At 42.4% G+C, this 18,234-nt stretch overlaps 1 protein-coding gene across 25 annotated transcripts in view; it reads left to right on the top strand.

Moving 5' to 3' along the window:
* Pcbp3 (poly(rC) binding protein 3) overlaps positions 1-18,234 on the top strand; it is a 204,758-nt gene that overhangs the window by 100,704 nt on the left and 85,820 nt on the right. For 3 of the 25 annotated variants that reach the window (XM_076558584.1, XM_076558572.1, XM_076558576.1), the window contains exon 1: positions 16,875-16,970. The exons of the other annotated variants lie outside the window; for them this stretch is intronic. The gene's annotated coding sequence lies outside the window, so the exon portion shown is untranslated. Of the gene's footprint in view, positions 1-16,874; positions 16,971-18,234 lie in introns of those variants that run through there. 25 annotated transcript variants of the gene reach the window in all.

Below are 18,234 nucleotides of genomic sequence, written 5' to 3' on the forward strand. Positions count from 1 at the left end.
GAATAGTGAGCGTCACTGTGCTGAATTGGGGATATTCGTTTTCATCCTTGGGTTACCTGACTGCCATCAGGACTGTGCAGGGACTTGCTTGTCATGCCTCTTTCTGGGTCCCATGGATGTCAGGTCTCCTCTCAGTGTTCCCTGCTGCCGCTCGCTCCCCTTTGCCTCCACACTCCTGAGCCCACAGCCCCATTATGTAGCTTTCCACTTTGTTCTAGAGCAGTATTGTTCTCTCTACAGGTTGTATGTTAGGTCTAGATCTGGACAACATTTTCCACCTTTAGAAGTCTGTGTCCTCTTGTGAACAGTCTGAAGTCCAGGCCTGGGACATTTAACCTGGCGATTACTGTTTCCTTTCTGTTCCCTCTAGTGGCATATTTCACTTTGTTTGTTACCAGCATACTGATTTTCCAGAGAGTATTTCTTTTTTTCCTGGTAAAGTTTGCATTTTGAGAGTGCTAGGTGCTCACTTTGGCCTGTCGCTGGGTAATAGTGTAGTGTCTCTGTTGTCCCATGAATGCTGAGTGCTCACTGTGGCCTCTTTCTGGGCCATGACAGACTTGCCAGTGGGTATTGGGTGCTATGGGATGGGTGGTGTCCCGTGTCTACAGGATGCACTATGACTTTCTTCCTTTTCTGTGTGGAACTGACACTGCTGCCCAACTAGGAAGGTTCCAGAAGGTCTAGCTACTTTCCATGCACTAGATTTTCCTGCACCTGCCCATGGTTACACCTGGCTTCTCTCTACTTGACTTTTTCATGGAACCTGCTGTTATTCCTGACATGGGCTTTTCTTGACAATTATCTGTAGATTCTGTTCCTCATGCTTCCTTCCTAGATGTCATGTCATTGAATGATCGGAATGCATTTTGAGAAATGTCTCATCAGGTATTTTCTTTTTTTCTTTGTTCAAACCTCATCCAGTACATTCACACATCCTGGATGGCATGTGTCATATCATCTGAGATGGCCCCTTGGTCATCATGGTGTACAAAGCTGGTGCTGGTGTCACACAGTTGACTGCTTACAGGAAGCTGTTTTTCTACATAGGACTATACTCTAACATAACAATATATGCATGGTGAATATATAAACCAGTAACATTGTTGTACATCATCATTGAATATGTATTCTACATATAATTGCTGTATTGTATATTCTTCTGGGACCACACTCATGCATGTGGTCCATGCTCAGCTTAAATGCCATTATGTTTATTTTTCTTGCCACGTAACAGTCCAAAACTGTTCCTTAAAACAATACTTATATATTATTTCACATTGTTTTTGGGCCAGGAACTGGAGACTAGGGATTGGTAGTTCCCACTTGGGCCCACTGTAAATCTATGTATGCTGACTGAATCTTCATGGAGGCCTGCCTCTAAGGGGGCTTCCTCACAGGCTGTGGGATGGAGGTCTTGGTTCCTTCAGGCTCCACCGTAGGTCTTGGTGACTGCCTTTCCGTTCTTCATGGCTATTGCATGCTCTTAAAGGGAGGGACCTGAGATGGAGTGCAAGGAGGTATCATGGCGCTCCATGTGTTTATCACAGTGTTCCTTCTGTAAGTTTGCCCTGAAGTGAGGCCTGTTGTCTACCCTTTTAAGGGTGAAATGCTATAGAACATCTGTGGAAATGTTACATTTTACAGCCACTTCATTCTCATAAAGGAATTCCTCAGATTTTCTGTGGTCTGGTAAGAATGAGGTGCCATGAGAATCGATATCCACAGACTTTTCAGGGGCCTTCAATTGTCTGTCTCATAACTTCTATGGTTATTGCCATAGACTGTAGCAGGAATCTTAAAAGTTCTTATTAATAAAATCAAACCTGAAGCCAGGTATTGTGGTGAAAGCTGGAAGATCAGAGAAACAGAACAAGCCACCGCCACATCACCTTGCCAATTCTTCAGCTGATCCTGTTTCCTCAGCCTGGAAGCCTCTCAGTCCTCATCCAGAATGAATCTCAGCTGAACTGTTGCTCAAAAGCCTAAAAGCTTAACCAGCTCTAGTTCCTGGTTTTCATGCCTTATATGCCTTTCTGCTTCCTGCCATCACTTCCTGGGATTAAAGGCTCACTTCCTGGGATTAAAGACGTGGGTCACTATGCCTGGCTGTTTCTAGTGTGGCTTAGAACTCAGAGATCCAGGAGGATCTCTGCCTCTGGAATGCTAGGATTAAAGGCATGAGTGCCACCATTTTCTGGCCTCTATATCTAGTGGCTCTTCTGTTCTCTGACCCCAGATAAATTTATTAGGGTACACAATATTTTGGTGAACATAATATCACCACAATAATATTTTATTTTTCTGGAAGCTCCTTTGCTGCCCCCCATGGTATAAAAAGACACTTTAGTGTGGTGTGCTCAGTATTGCTCTGACATGCACCTCTTTGAGTTCCCACATCGGGTGTCCTGGGCGTGATGACTGCACCAGGGTCTCAGGCTGCCCTCTGCTGGACACATAAGTGTCCCACCACAGGTGTAGTGGCTTGTCCTTGGCTGGGTGGTCCTGTAGAACTGGGCATTTGCTATTCTATCTGTTGCAGTGATATGCTCCTGTTTGTCGTTTAAGTGATACATAGAATGATACCTTGGGAGGCCTGCCCAGTCACTGGCGTAACACTCCTCTGAGGGCTGTGAGGTCTGGTAGAAAGAGCAACCATTTCAGCTGCTGGGTACTGAGAACTCTGTGCTGCAGTGCGGTTACAGGTGGACACATTGTGTGAGAGAGTCTGGGTGTAGACAGTTATTTATCCTTTTTATTTTATTTCCTTTAAGTGTAGAGAAATACTTAAAATACAAATGTGCAGAAGCCAAAGTTACCTGAATAGAAGAGGAAGAGAGGAGGGGCATTAAAGAGGAGCCCTGATGGGGAGGTGGAGGCTTAGGGTTACTATTCTACTGCCTTGTGCCCCATTGTTAGCACTGTCGATGTGACCTGGCCAGGGCTCTTGACTGGATGTGGGTTTTGAGTTAGGCAGCACCATATGCCCAGGGCAGCCCCAGGCCGACCCAGCCCTGCCTCCTCTGCCAGGCATCTTAGGATGTTGTATTCACTGGTGCTGTGGTCTTGGGGAGGTGGCCGACCCAGCCCTGCCTCCTCTGCCTAGCATCTTAGGATGCTGTATTCACTGGTGCTGTGGTCTTGGGGAGGTGGCCGACCCAGCCCTGCCTCCTCTGCCTAGCATCTTAGGATGCTGTATTCACTGGTGCTGTGGTCTTGGGGAGGTGGCCGACCCAGCCCTGCCTCCTCTCTGCCAGGCATCTTAGAATACTCTATTTGCTGGTGCTGTGGCCTCCAGGAGGCTTAGACTGGTCACCAGTCTTGCTCAAGATATGTTTACTAGAGGATAGACTTGATTTTGTCTGCATGGGACAATTACTTTAGCTCCTGTTAAAATGGGATGTTTAATACAGCATGGCTTTTATTTCTGAAATAAATGAGGAACAAGTGAAGTAGCTTTATGTGGAAGTGTGAAGCTGGCCACTAGGCACCCTTTTCTCCTCCATTAAGGTCATTGCTTTTGTGATACAGTGTCAGGAACGCTGGTCCTGGCAGCCCAGACATGCCAGGTGTATGCTTCCCACCTCTCTCCACTGACCCTCTCGTCCACCCAGCTGGGGCAGACCTCCTGCAGAAGGGAGGGGCACGCAGCTGTGGTTAAGAGTACATGGCGGGAACAGCGTCAACTACCTCAGGCTGTTTTCGTGCTTTTAATTTAAATAGAATCATGGAATGTCAAAAATAACTTTACAATGTTTTCTGTTTGTCACATTTTGGCAAGGGAAAGAGTGGTGTCATCATTCTGTGTGCTTGCTAAGTGATAATTACAAGCGTGGAGACAGATGTGGCTTCCCGGGAGCCAGCAGGGCCGTGCCAGAGCGTCTTTGCTCCTGGAAAGAGGAAGTGTGTGGAGCACACACAGCCTTGTTGACTGTGACAGTGGCCCCAGAGGCTTGGAGCTGGGGAGGTAGGGCAGCTGTTTCTGGTCCAGGGTAGATAATGGGGACTGAGTCAAAGAATGGATTAAAAAAGAGGCCATGCACGACGAGGGTCCACATGCAGTGGGGACCAGCATGCCTGATGACGTGAGGCCAAGTTAAAGCCCCGAGTGAAGCCACTGATGGACCATGCTGCCCCTGAAGAGGAGGCAAAGAGCACGGTGTGCATTCCAGGTTCATAGAGTGGGCAAACTGGAAACTGAACCCTTGCCTGCTCCAGGTCATATGGGTACACTGATCACATGCGCCAGCCCCCATGGAGCGTCAGGAAGAAAGGCTTTGCTGTTTAAGCTACTTAAGAATTTTGTCATGGCAGCTGAACAGATGAAAATGCCCCTTACATGAGTTATGCACATTCGGGAAAGCAGCCTGCATTTGCCTAATGGGCGTAGTCCCTGCAGAGATAAATGATGCTGTCCAGTCACTTGGAGGCCAATTTCTTGTGGTTGCTAGGGCTTTGCTTAGCCTGAAAATGGCTCCTACTCACTTTAGGTCCCATAGTTAATTAACTTGTGGATTATTTAGAAGTGGTTTAAAAAATTTTAAACCAAGTGAGAAGAACAACACACAATTAACAGCAAAACCAAAAACCAGATGATCAAACGCGGGCTAATAGCACTCTCTGTCTCGCTCTCTGTCTTTCTCTCCTTCCCACTTCCCCAAATACAACTTTGTAACCTCACACAGCTCTGTGCGGTGATTACTTCTCTATACCACACATCGAGATATATATAATTCACACTACATACAATCCACCTCTTTAGGGTGATCTGTTGTCATTGGCATCAAGTATGTCTGTGATTTGTACAGCTTCCACATCTGTAAAGCCCCAATCTCTGATGGGCTTTATTCACTAAGTGTTCACTTTCTAAGTTCATCCACGTTGTAGCATGTTTCAGAACTTCATTTCTTTATATTATTTATTTTTGTAGCTCTAGAGATTGAACCCAGGGCCTTGTGCATGTTATGCAAATAACTACATCTTAACTACATTCCTCCTACCTCTATTACTTTTTATGGCTGAATAATAATTGTTGAGATACATCATATTTACCTTACTCCATTTTTCTGTTTATGGATGTTGATTTTTTTTTACCTCTTTTTTGGCTGTTGTAAATAGTGCTGCCATAAAGATTCCTATATGGTTTTTTTTGGGGGGGGGCTGAGGGAGGGGGGACACTTTCAGTTACCTGAAAATTAAATTAAATGTGGATGTGGCATTTCCAAATTTAACTTACTAAGGAACCACCTGACCTCCATAGCAGCTACACTCTTTTATCTTTGTAAGGTGAAATTGTTACCCCAGTTTAATAGATGAAAGTCCAAGAATGGGGAATAGAAATAGAATAGTGGGGAGCCATCATTTGTAAAGTGAGCTCCGTATGGCTCAGTGAACCGTTGAGGGCCCTGGTCCCGCTTTGTACCAGTTAACACTGCAGGCTGGAGCTAGAGGTCACTGGCCAAGGACAGGGAGAGGAGTGCCATGCCAGCTCTTTCAGGGGTCAGGAAGAGGGCAAGGAAGCCATGGAAGTGGGCAGCATGAAGTGAAACAAGGTTGGCTGGTTGGTTTTTGCCTGGGTGTAGATATGGCCTGTGGTCTTGGGACTGGTACTATGGCCAAGTGTTGGCCAAAAGGCAGGGCACCAATGTTCTTCCTCCCAAGTGTGGCGGTTTTTGTTCCTTATGGTTTGTACCCTCCACTGCACTCTGATACCCAATATGGACTTGCCTTTCCACCATTTGTTGAGACAGCATCCATTGATATGGGCTGTTCTGGCACCCACAAAGGCCAGCCATGCTGCTAGCCACGTGTAGCCAACTGTCACCAAAGCTCTGCATTGTGACAAGGAGCCTCCCTGACGTTCTGAGCTCAAACACTTGATGAGATGGAGACTTCTGCCCCTGGCAGACTGACTTCTGAAAACGTGTCGGACTTGATACTGTCTTTGCACCTAGTGTGCCGCTGCAGGCATTTCACTACACAGTGGAATCATTAGCAGAGCCTTTGCAGCTAGCGCTGCATCTGCAATGCAATCCTGTTTCCTCATGGGTGGCTAAACAGACGCTGCTTAGGAAATTTATTCACAGTTTCGATGTATCATGATCGCATCCATGGGTGATGGTCTCCAGGAGGTCTGTGAGGATTTAGTGTAAATCAACAGTATCACTTTTATAAGTTGTGGAGACCAACTTGTTTAGTAAAGGAAATATGGAAGATGGCTCCCAGCACTCCTGTTCAGCATGGGCATCATATGGGATGCTGGCAGATCAGCATTTGGTTACTTGTTCTAGCCCACTGCCATGTCAGCCCCGCCTAACTGGGGGCGGGACTCAGGGCTTTTAAAGAATAGGGCATGTCAGTGGAGGAGCTGGATGAGGAGCATGCGGTCATGCTGTCAGTCTGTGGGCAGGGAGCTGGGCATCTCATCAGCTGCTCCATGGACTCAAAGGGGCTATTAGTGTTTGAGTACCCAGCACAAGAGGCAAGCTGGTGTAGAGTGCTCCAGAGAGGTAATGCTCCTGTTTCTCTGCCAGAATATGCTTGGAATTGGGGTCTGACTCCAGCACTGGCCATGTGTGCTGGCCACCACGATCAGCCCCCAGCTGTGCTTAGCTGACACAGTATCATCTGAAGCCCAAGTTCCAGGATCCCAGGAATGCTGCTGGGGCACTGGACGCCTCTTGTTAGTTCTCACAATGTCTTCTGCCTTTGTTCTGTGACTACAGTTGAATAGAAGTGTCTCTGCAGTGGTTAAGGTTAGGAGGCCAATTCTTGGAGTGAAAGCAGTCACTTTAAGACTGTCCCTAGAATTCAAGCAGCCATGTGCTCATGCTAGATTTGCAGGTTCCCACAGGTCTGCCTGTATCTCATAGTGTGGACAAACGCTGGGCATTGACTCTGTGAAGTGATGGGAATGATGGTTACTTTCCTCACATGGACTCCTGCTGGCAGTGCATTGTTTAGTTCAATTCCTAGAACCGTGGCTTTAGGTTGGTATGGCATTTCCCCTAACAGAGGTGGGCACTCTCATGCAGATGCTGTAGGCACCTTCTTTCATTACTCTGGGCTCGAATGCAGGTCACTTGCTTTTACTTCATATGGTACCAGTCTCTTGAGTTCTCAAGTCCTGTGTTTCTTCTTTCTACTCCGTTATCTGGCTGGTGGTTTCTATATGAAGGGCTTTATGGTGTGTGTGTGTGTGTGTGTGTGTGTGTGTGTGTGTGTGTGTGTGTGAGAGAGAGAGAGAGAGAGAGAGAGAGAGAGAGAGAGAGAGAGAGAGAGAAGCCGAGAGAATGGCACTTGTTATACAAGTGCTATAAGAGAGGTGTTACATCTCTCAGAGAAAGCTTATCACAGCCTAGTGGTTCAATCAAAAGCTCAACCAACTAAAACCTGCACCTTTCTTGTTAGAGAAACACAGTTGTAGTTAATTCAGTGAGAAGAACAGAAAGAAAAAAGAACTTGTTCTGGCCACAGTTGTCCTTATGACTTTCTGGAGGTGCACTCTGAGCTCTGCTGGAGGGCACGTATTCCTCCGTATCCTTTGAGCACAAAAGAGGCTGCAGGAGGCCCTTCAGGGGGCATGTCACCAAAGGGAGAGGACCACATACCTCCTCTTGGACATCCTCCATTGGATGAAACCATGCAGTGGAGTCTCTGCTCTCTAGCTGACAGATCGGTGAGCGAACACTAAGCGACAGAAGAAAAATAAGCAAGCAACATTGGTGATTGTTTTGTTTATAAATACAAATAGGGTTTTTTTCCCTAATTTTTGTGTGTGTGATTTTTTTGAGACAGGGTTTCTCTGCATAGCCCTGGCTGTCTTGGAACTCACTTTGTAGACTGGGCTAGCCTTGAACTCACAGAGATTCACCTGCCTCTGCCTCCCAAGTTCTGGGATTAAAGGCTGGCACTACCTCTCCTGGCTAGGAAGAGTGAAACTTCCTAATTTTTTAAATGCAATATAGTTCGATCATATTTTCTCACTTCTCCCAGCTCCTCCCCTCCTTTCTATCTCATCCACTTGTAAGTCTATTTCTCTCTCTCTCCCTCTTAAAAAAAAGCCCATTAAATGAAAATAAAAACAGTAAGTCAACACGTGCCAAAACAAACAAAATGAAATAAAAAGTACCCCCTCAGACACACACACACACACACACACACACACACACACACACACACACACACACACACAGAAAAACCACTTAGTCTGTTTTGTGTTGGCCAACTGCTCTTGGGCATGGGGCCTACCCCGGAATGTGTTTGATAATACCCAGTGAGACTCTTTGGGAGAAAACTGATTTTCCTTTTGCTGGAAGCTATCATTTACAAATAACTTCTTGGATAAGGCTGGGACTCTGTGTCCACTTCTCCCTCCCAGCACTGGGTCCCCATCTGGCTTGAACCTGTGCAAGTCTTGTGGGCTGCCATAGTGTTTGTGAGTTTCTATGCACATCAGTCCTGCTGTGTCTAGAAGTTTCCTTTGAGTCATCCATCACCTCTGGCACTTATGATCTTTCCACCTCCTCTCTGCATAGGTCACTGAGTTGAGGTTGTGATGGTGGTTGATGAACTCATTCCATTTATGACTGAGTGCTTCAGAGTCTCTTGCCATGTATATTGTCCAACTATGGGTATGAGTTAGTTCCCATCTACTGCAAGAAGAAGCTTCTTGGATGAGGGATGAATGAGGCACTGATCTGGGGGTGTAGCAGAATGTCATTAGAAATCATTTTATTGCTATGTTCCTTTATCAGAATAATAGTAATGGGTTTTCCCCTCAGCCCATGATCTATTTAGACTCAGGTTTTTGGCCACTTTCAGTGTCAGGTATGGGTTCTATCTCATGGAATGGGCCATAAATCTAATTTAAAAAGTGTTTGGTTACTCCCATAACTAGTGCACCAGTGTATCTTTTAGGCAGGTTACTGTTTGTTGTAGGTTGCAGGGTTTGTAGCTGGGTGATACTGATTGCCTTTATCCTCTGGTGGCATGCGGAGTACTCACCAGCACTATGAATGCTAGTCAGTAGGGGTGAAACTTCTAGTTAGGCACTAGTTAGACTTTTCCATTTTTATTTATTTATTTATTTATTTATCTATTTATTTATTTATTTATTTATTTTTTGGTTTTTCGAGACAGGGTTTCTCTGTGTAGCTTTGCGCCTTTCCTGGGACTCACTTGGTAGCCCAGGCTGGCCTCGAACTCACAGAGATCCGCCTGGCTCTGCCTCCCGAGTGCTGGGATTAAAGATGTGCGCCACCACCACCTGGCTGACTTTTCCATTTTTAATGAATTAGTGTTGTCTTCATCAACAAGGCCTTACCATAAGGTAATGGAGAACAATCAACTTATTGGCAATAGTCTGTGATTTTGAGGTGGGGGAAGTCTATGGGACCCCTCTTACCAATGACTCAACACTGGCACTGGAGGTTTTGCATGGTGGTATAAGATGTCTAGTTGGGGCATTGTATCTCCTCTTATACGGTGACTCTGTTTAGATTCCTTTCATCTATGTATGGAACTTTAGGGTTAGTTGTCCCACTCCATAGTCCCTCCTTCATTCTCCTTTCCCTCTCCTCATTTAATGCTCCTATTCTTGTTTCCCTGTTATTTTATTTCCCCTGCCCCATCCCTGGTCCCTTACTAGGTACCTAGCCTCATTGGCTATTCAGATTGTAGCGTACATATCAAAAGCCTAAAAGTTAACACTGTGGTTTGTTTATTTATTTATTTTTGCACTTCATTGAGACTTGACATTATTGAAAATATTTTGTTGTGTTTTGTTTTTAACCTGTTACAATTGTTCTTTGGCATTCCTACCCCTTCCCTTTAGATTGCCATCTTGAGGGCTTTAGTCCATTTGTTGAGGCTTTGTTTTCTGAAGCACACGAAGATTGTTGATTAAAATCAGTTCATTTTATTTTGTACATATTTCTGAGCATATGTTCTCTCTCTCTCTCTCTCTCTGCTTCTCTCTCTCTCTCTCTCTCTCTCTCTCTCTCTCTCTCTCTCTCTCTCTCTCGCTTTTTTTCCCCTCTTTGTGGCAGGCTGTGCTCACGGCTTCTGTTGTTTCTCCCTAAAGGATGTGTCTATTTGGATCTTATTTTTGTCTCAGTGTGTGTGTGAACATTTTAGATAGGTGCTCTCAAGTTTTGTCTAGGTCTTTTTTACAGGACTTCGGACATACAGGCTGTTTAGTTGGGTTGTGCCCCATACCTGCTGCTCCTCAGCAGCAGCAGCTACAAAAAGGTGTTGTGAAGAGGCTGTGTGACCTCTGGCTCCTGTGAACACTCGTTCTGTTGGGACCATTATCCTCTGTTTTCCCTGTGCCACCCAGCATCTCCTGTGTCTGCTATTTCATGGCGTATGCCTTTCAAGGATGCTAGAGATGGCCCTTGAGACTCACCACCCACATCTCATGGTTAGAGCTTGAGGGGCCAATGCTTTGTTTGCCTGATTTCTTTGTTTCAACTCAGTAGAAATTTGACTTTCTCCCTAAAGTCATGACTAAGGGCAGAAAACCTGCTCTTACCTTTTCTGTTTATTACTGTTCTGGAGGTGCTAGCAAGTTAAATACAACAAACATAGAAATAAGAGGCTTTGGAATTGGAAAGGAAGAAGCAACACCACTTTTATGTTCAGCTAGCATGCTGTCTATATAACATCCAAAACAAACTACAACTCAGAGTAAGTTTAGCAGGGCTAGAGGATGCAGGAACAACCTTTAACAGTCAGTTGTCTGTCTCTTTCCTAGCCACAAACTCAGTGTCACATAGATGGCCCTACTTAAACCCTGTGGAACACTAAATGAAACAAAAACTAGAAAATATGTGAAAGTTTTTTTTTTGTTTTAACTGAAAATATTTTTCATATAATATCTTCTGATCACAGTTTCCCCTTCCTCGTTTCCTCCCAGACCCTCCCCTTTTCCCACCCATCCAACTCCACATCTTCTTTCTCTTTAGAGGAAAAGACAAATAAAACAAACAAACTAGAATTTAAAAAAATGCACAAGAACCCCACCCCCTCTTCATAAAAACACAAAGTCAGAAACCATAATATACAAGCAAAAGATGCAGGATACCATGCAGTGGTAGCAGGATTCATGTCTTGCAAAGCCTCACAAGGCAACAGTGCCATAGAGAAAGATCCACTGAGCAGGGTATAGGTGTGGAGGGGTGATCACACACACACACACACACACACACACACACACACAGAAGGCACAAAATATACAGACTGTATTGAAAGCTGCAAGAGAAATACCAAGTCGCATACAAAGACAGAACTATCTGAAAGAAAACATCTGTCTTGAAGGCAAAGTAGAAGAGTTAGTATACTCAACCAAGGACAACAATAAAAGTTTTTGAAGTACAAATGAGGGGCTGGAGAGATGGATCAGCGGTTAAGAGCACTGACTATTCTTCCAGAGTTCCTGAGTTCAATTCTCAGCAACCACATGGTGGCTTACAACCACCTGTAATGAGATCTGGTGCCATCTTCTGGCCTGCAAGGACACATGCAGACAGAATACTGTATACATAATAAATAAATAAACCTAAAAAAAAAAAGGAAGTACAATTGAACATGCAAGAAGATTATTTGGGATACAATGAAAACACCAAATTCATAAATTATGGGCATAAAAGAACTCCATGCTCAGGTAATGAAAGAATTTTCAATACAACCATAGCAGAACATTTATTAAATTTCCAGGGGAAAGAAAGGCTCATCCAAATACACAAGAAACAACATACCAAACAGATAAGACCAGAAAAGGAGCTCCCAGGTTATAGGGTTCATACACTAAATAGGGCCAGCAGATGGCTTATCATGGAAAAGCATGATGATAAGCCTTGATAAACCTTGAGTTTGATCCCTGGGACCTATGCAGTAGGAGGGAACCTACTCTGTAAATTGTTCACTGACCTCCACAAAACACCTTGACATGTACTTGTATATGTGCTTATACACTCACAAACACAGATACATACAACTTAATTTAAAAACCACTCAATATACAGGCAAAAGAGTATTGGGAGCTGCAAGAGAGAAACACAAGTCACATATAAAGATGACTCATCAGAACAACATCTGATTTGTCATTGGAAACTTTAAAAGCCAGAAGGACATTGAAAGGTGTATTTCAAGTTCTGAAAGATCAAAGCTACTGACCCAGATTACTATATCCAGCAAAACAATTATAAATTTTGTAGAAAAAAATATTACATGATAAAAGCAGAATAAAGGAATTTATAACTACTAAGCCAGCTCTGCAAGATCATACTGGAAGAAATTCTTCACTTGAAGAGAATGGTACTCACATTGAAGAGACTCTGGGGGCAGGGGAGTATTCTAGAACAGTAATTAAACAAATGAAGATTATGGAAACATGAAATACTACAAAATCAACCAAAATGATCAGAATCAATGCATATTTTTCTGTAATGATTCTGAATATTAATAGTCCTAATTTCTCAGTTCAAAGATATAGACTAGCAGATTGGCTTAAGAAATCATATATATCTATTTGATGTCTTCAAGAAACACACGCATCACTATTGAAGGTAGCTACTAGCCTAGGGAGAATGATAGGAAAAGGTGCTACAAACAAATGGAAATAGGAAACAAGCAAATATCACTCTTCTAACATCTGATAAAATACATTCAATCAAGAGATAAGGAAGCTCACTGGTCAAAAGGACAGTCCACTAATATACCCACTGAACACAGGTGCACACAATGCCACAAAGCAAGTACTAGATATAAAATTATTACAGATTAATCCCAACATATTAGTACTATGTGGCTTCAGTACCTCACTGTTAGTAATATACAGGCCATCTGGATATAAACAGAGAAACATTGGAGTTAAATGATACCATAGAGCAAATGAACTTAACAAACACCTACAGAATTTCCATCCACGCACTACAGAACACACATCATTCTCACCAGTCTATGGAACACCCTCTGAAATAGGTCATATATTTGGACACAATGTCTCAATAAACACAGGAAAAGTGACATGACTTCCTGTATTCAATCTGACCACAGTGGAACAAGTTAAAAACCAACAGAAGTAGAAGCTACAGAAAATTCACAAACTCATGTTGATTCAACTGTACAGTATTGAATAGTGATTGAGTTACTGGAGAAATCAAGAGAGAAATTTAAAAATTCCTAGAATTGAATGAAAATGAAGATACTACACACCAAGACCCATGGGATACAATGAAGCCTTAAGAGGGAAGTTGATAACTCTAATTGCCTACATTAGGAAATCAGAGACATTGCAAATAAATAACTTAATGGTGCAACTTCTGCCTTGAGAAAAAACAGAACAAGACAAACCACAATGCACTAGATAGAAATAGTTAAGATTAGGGAGGAAGTTGATAAAGTAGAAATAAAAAATAAAAAGAAACATACAAAGAATAAATGCAACAAAGAGCTGGTTCTTTGAAAAGATGAAAAGATCAACAAACCCTTAGCCAAACTAACCAAAAGAATGAGAGACGAGTCCCAAAACAATGATGTTAGAGATGAAAAGGGAGACATTATAACATATACCAAAGAAATTCAAAATAGAATATAAGAGAAATGGATTTCTAGACACATATTACCTAATAAAATCAAAATGAGATAAATAATTTGAACAGATCTATAGTAAACAACAAGGTTGAAGCAGTAATTAAAAAACTGCTCTATTAAAAAAATCTTAATCCTAGAGGAGTTTACTGCAAAATTCTACTAAGCCTTTAAAGAAGAACTAATGCCAATCCTTTTCAAATTATTTCATAAAATAAAAAGGAAGGAATGTTTCCAAACTCATTTATGAAGCTAATATGGAGCACATTTCAATACAATAAAGGCCATATATGACAAACCTACAGCCAACATCATGCTAAATGGAGAAAAACGTGGAGCATCTCCACTAAAACAAGGGTTTCCACTCTCCCTACCCTTAATTCAATATGGCACTCTAAGTCTTACCTACAGCAATAAGACAGGAGAAGCAAATAAAATGGATACAATAGGTAATGAAATAAAAATAATTCTTGTTTCCAGATAATATGATCCCATACATGAGACCCTAAAGATTCTACTAGAAAACTCTTAAAACTGAAAATTCCTTCAGTAAAATAGTAGGATGTAAAATTAACACAGAAATCACCTTTACTATATATGAAAGGCAAACATACTGAGAAAGACATCAAGGAAACAGCCCCATTTACAATAACATAAAAAACAACCACCCTATAATAAGCCTAACCTAGGAAGTGAAAGATCTCTACAAGGAAAACCTTTATACTCTGAAGAAAGAAATTGAAAAAGACATAGAACATGGAATTACCATGTTTATGGATTGAAAGAATTAATATTAAAAGAATAATTGTATACTAAAACAACCTACAGATTCAATGCAATCCTCATCAATATTACATACATAAATCAGGGGAAAAACTTTAAAAATTCATCTGGAAACAAAAGACCTTGTGTTTTATATTTGTTTCTGTTGTTATGATATAAACATCATGACCAAAAGCAACTTGAGGAAGAAAGAGTTTATTTTTTTCTTATGCTTTACACCCCTTCATCAAGGGAAGCCAACACAGGAGCTTGAAGCAGAAACCACAGAGGAATGATGTGTACTGAATAGTTCCCAGGCTCATGGTCAGCTTATAGAGCTCAGGCCCTGCCTAGGGATGGTACAATCCACAGAAGGCTGGGCCCTCCTATATTAATTAGCAAATAAGAAAACACTCCATAGACATTGCATGGGCCAATCTGATGAGGGAATATTTGAATTGTGATTCCCTTTTTCAGGTTTGTGTCAGGTTGACAGCTGAAGTTAACTATGACATCTTGGATTATAAAGAAATCCTGAGCTGAAAGAATATGAGGTATCCATATTTCAATTTATACTACAGAGCCATAGTAATAAAAACAGCATATTATTGGCACAGAAGACAGGCATAGAGGTCATTATAAAAGAATAGAGGACCTGGATATAAGCCCACACAACTCCAGCCTCTTGAGTTTTAACAAAGATGCCAAAAAATACACATTGAAGAAACGATAGCATCCTTAACAAATGATTCTAGAAAAGCTGGATATCTACCTGTATGAAAATGAAGCTAGAATCCTTATCTCTCACTCTTCACAAAAATCAACTTCGAATGGATTAGACTTTAATGTAAGACGTGGAACTTTGAAATCATTAGAGAGTTTCTGAATAGGACTCCAGTTCCTCAGAAATGAGGTCAATAGTCAACAAACAGAAACCCATGATAAAAGCTTAGCTTCCTTTGCATAGCAAAGGAAGCCATCATTGAGGAAGAGCCAGCCCACAGGATGGGTAGCTGTACATCTGATAGAGGATTAATACACAGAACTCCAAAAACTAAACAAGGAAACAACCCAATTAAAAACAGACTAAGGAACTCAACAGAGTTCTCAGAAGAAATACACATAGCCAATGAATATTTTTACAAGTGTTCATCGCCATTAGCCATAAGAAAAATACAAATTAAAAGCATCTGAGATTTCTCTTATGGCAAGAGTCCATCCCATCCCAGTTAGATTGGCTCTCTTCAAGAATATAAATAAATGGGGGTTGAAAAGATGGGTCTGTGCTTAAGAGCACCTACTGCTCTTGAGAGGTTCAGGGTTCGGTTCCCAGCACCCACATAGTGACTCACAACTGTCTAGTTCCAGAGGACCTGGCACATTCATCTGGACTCTACAGACATCAGGAATGCATGCAATACCTGCATATGTTCAAGCAGACAAACACTCATGTACATAAAAATAATATTTTTAAAAGAAAAAAATAGATGCTGGCAAAGGTATGGAGAAGGGGAATACCTATGCACTGTCAGTGAGAGTATAAACTAGTGCAGGCATTGTGGAAATCAGTGTGGAAGTTTCTCACAAAACTAAAAATTGAACTTGCATACGACCCAGGTATACCACTTCTGGCCATTTCCCAAAAGAACTACATATCCTACCACAGAGGTACTTGTACATCCAAGTTTTTACTACTGTCTTCATAATAGTAAGGAAATGGAATCAGCCTAGATGTCCACCAACTGGTGGGTGGGAATGGAAATGTGGTACATAAACACAATAGAATTTCATTCAGTCAAAAAGAAAGGTGAGATTATGAATTTTGTAGGCGAAATTGATAGAACTGGAAAATACATTAAGTGAGGTAACTCAGGCTTAGGAAGACAGACACTGAATTTTCTCTTTCACATGATGGCCCTAGCTTTTAACTTTATAAGTCTGTTTTTATATGGAAGTGAGTATTTGTAGAGCCTAGGAAACTAGAAAAAAGGGGCTTATGAAACAGGTAAAAAGAATCTTTAAGTTGTGTGAGTGGTGGAGGATTGTGTAGAAAACATGTATAAAACTGGAAGAGGGGATTCTGGGAGTGGAAAATTCTAAGTGGGCACAGAAGTGGGGAGATAGGGGAAGTGCAGGGGATTGTGTTAGGAGGGGCATCCAAAATGAATGATGTAGGAAAAGGTCACAAATCTGATACTTGATAAGCTAATCGAAAAGTTAGAAAGGACTTGGAATGAATGTACTTTAAGTGTGTGGGCAAAGCTGCTCCTAGAAGCCATGTGTTAATAAACAAAAATCCTAATGTCATGGGTGGGCTATTCTCCTATGAGTTATGGTCAGGGAGCACCTGAAGCCCCCCAAATATAGGCCAATGCTGTTGGTTGCTCACTAAAAGTAGATTGTAAGACCCTGAGGACACAACATGCCTTGGTCAGAGGACATAGAAAAATCAGGCTACAACTGGGCTGGAAGCTTCCTCCCTGCTTGCTAGCTCTCATAGTGGTGACGTTGCTTTTCAGGCTGCTGAGGAAGAATTAGCATCAACAGTCTTACTCAGCTTGGACTCTGTATGCAACAATACTGACTGGCCGAGCCCACTGGCACAATAGTGGCAGGTCTGTTATATGGTAACCAACTGCTTTTTATTTATTTATTAATTAACGTTGATGCCTGCTCCACAGGAGCGTATTCATGGCTGATATTCTGAACCTGGTCAAAAGCCTAAGGCTGGGGAGGTAACATGCCTTCTAAGCAACCGTGTTTATGACCGTAGATTGGTGTTGATGTCAGCCTTGATCAGCGAAGCTTCCTTTTACACAGCCAATAGTGACTGTAGAGACCCTTAACTGGTCCGTGGACTGAAAATAAATGGCTATTGAATTCCCAGAAGTGGAAAATATGTTCACCCCACTAGGGTTCAGAGAACACAGCAGAAGAAGGGATGGAAAGAATCTAACATCTAGGAAATTGGGGTGGGGTAGCAATATGGAACATTGACATCTGGGCATGACATGGCTGCTACACTCTTGAATTCCTGGCACAAATCTGAACAGGATTGAATCTGCCAGTATCTTGCCTCATAGGAGCTACTTCTGCTTGAGGGTTTATATTCAGTTAATGGTTGATGGGAGGAAAGACAGACAGTTTCTCTAGTAGTGTAGCCATTGATTAGGTGCCCATGCTCCTGCAAAGAACCCTAAGGAAACTCACGGGGGTGGGGGTGGGGTGGGATGAAAACAAAAGAGGGGACTAACTGGGAAGATGTTTATTGGCAGAGGAGGAATGGGGGTGAATATGATTGAAATACATTATATATGTGTATGGAAAGTTATAATGAAACCCATTATTATGTATAACTATTATATGCTAATAAAACATTTAAAAAAGACGTTATGGCTGTTATGCCTAGCAGACAGCATTCTATAACGGCAAAGAATAAGATCCTCTCCATCCATTGACTGCTGGGTACAGAGCAGGGGAGGTGTCCTAGACAGGACTTAATGGCTTCGTTTTTCTCTTCTGTCATTATGTTCCACAAACAGTAGACTTGGCTAACATACATCAAATCGGGGTACTTACAGCCCTTCAAAGATGTGTGGTTAGATTTCAAAGATGCATTTCTGGGCTCACTGAGGTTGCAGACTGTTCTGAAGGTCAAGTTAAGGAGTGGCCAAAGTGGACTTTGGGATGCAGCTCTGGTAGTGATGTGCTGCAGGCAAAGGGCTGGGGAAAAGTGAGGCTGTCCAATAAATGTTCAGTACCAGGAATGGACAGGCGGCCACACCAGAGTCCACAGTGTCTTTTTCTTGGGGTGTACTGTGAGCCATAGGACAGTGTCTGACAATTGCTGGTGGACGCCATACCTAATTTCTTTGAGCT

Source organism: Peromyscus maniculatus, chromosome 21 (assembly GCF_049852395.1).
Source record: "Peromyscus maniculatus bairdii isolate BWxNUB_F1_BW_parent chromosome 21, HU_Pman_BW_mat_3.1, whole genome shotgun sequence".
In the NCBI taxonomy this organism is placed as follows: Eukaryota; Metazoa; Chordata; class Mammalia; order Rodentia; family Cricetidae; genus Peromyscus; species Peromyscus maniculatus.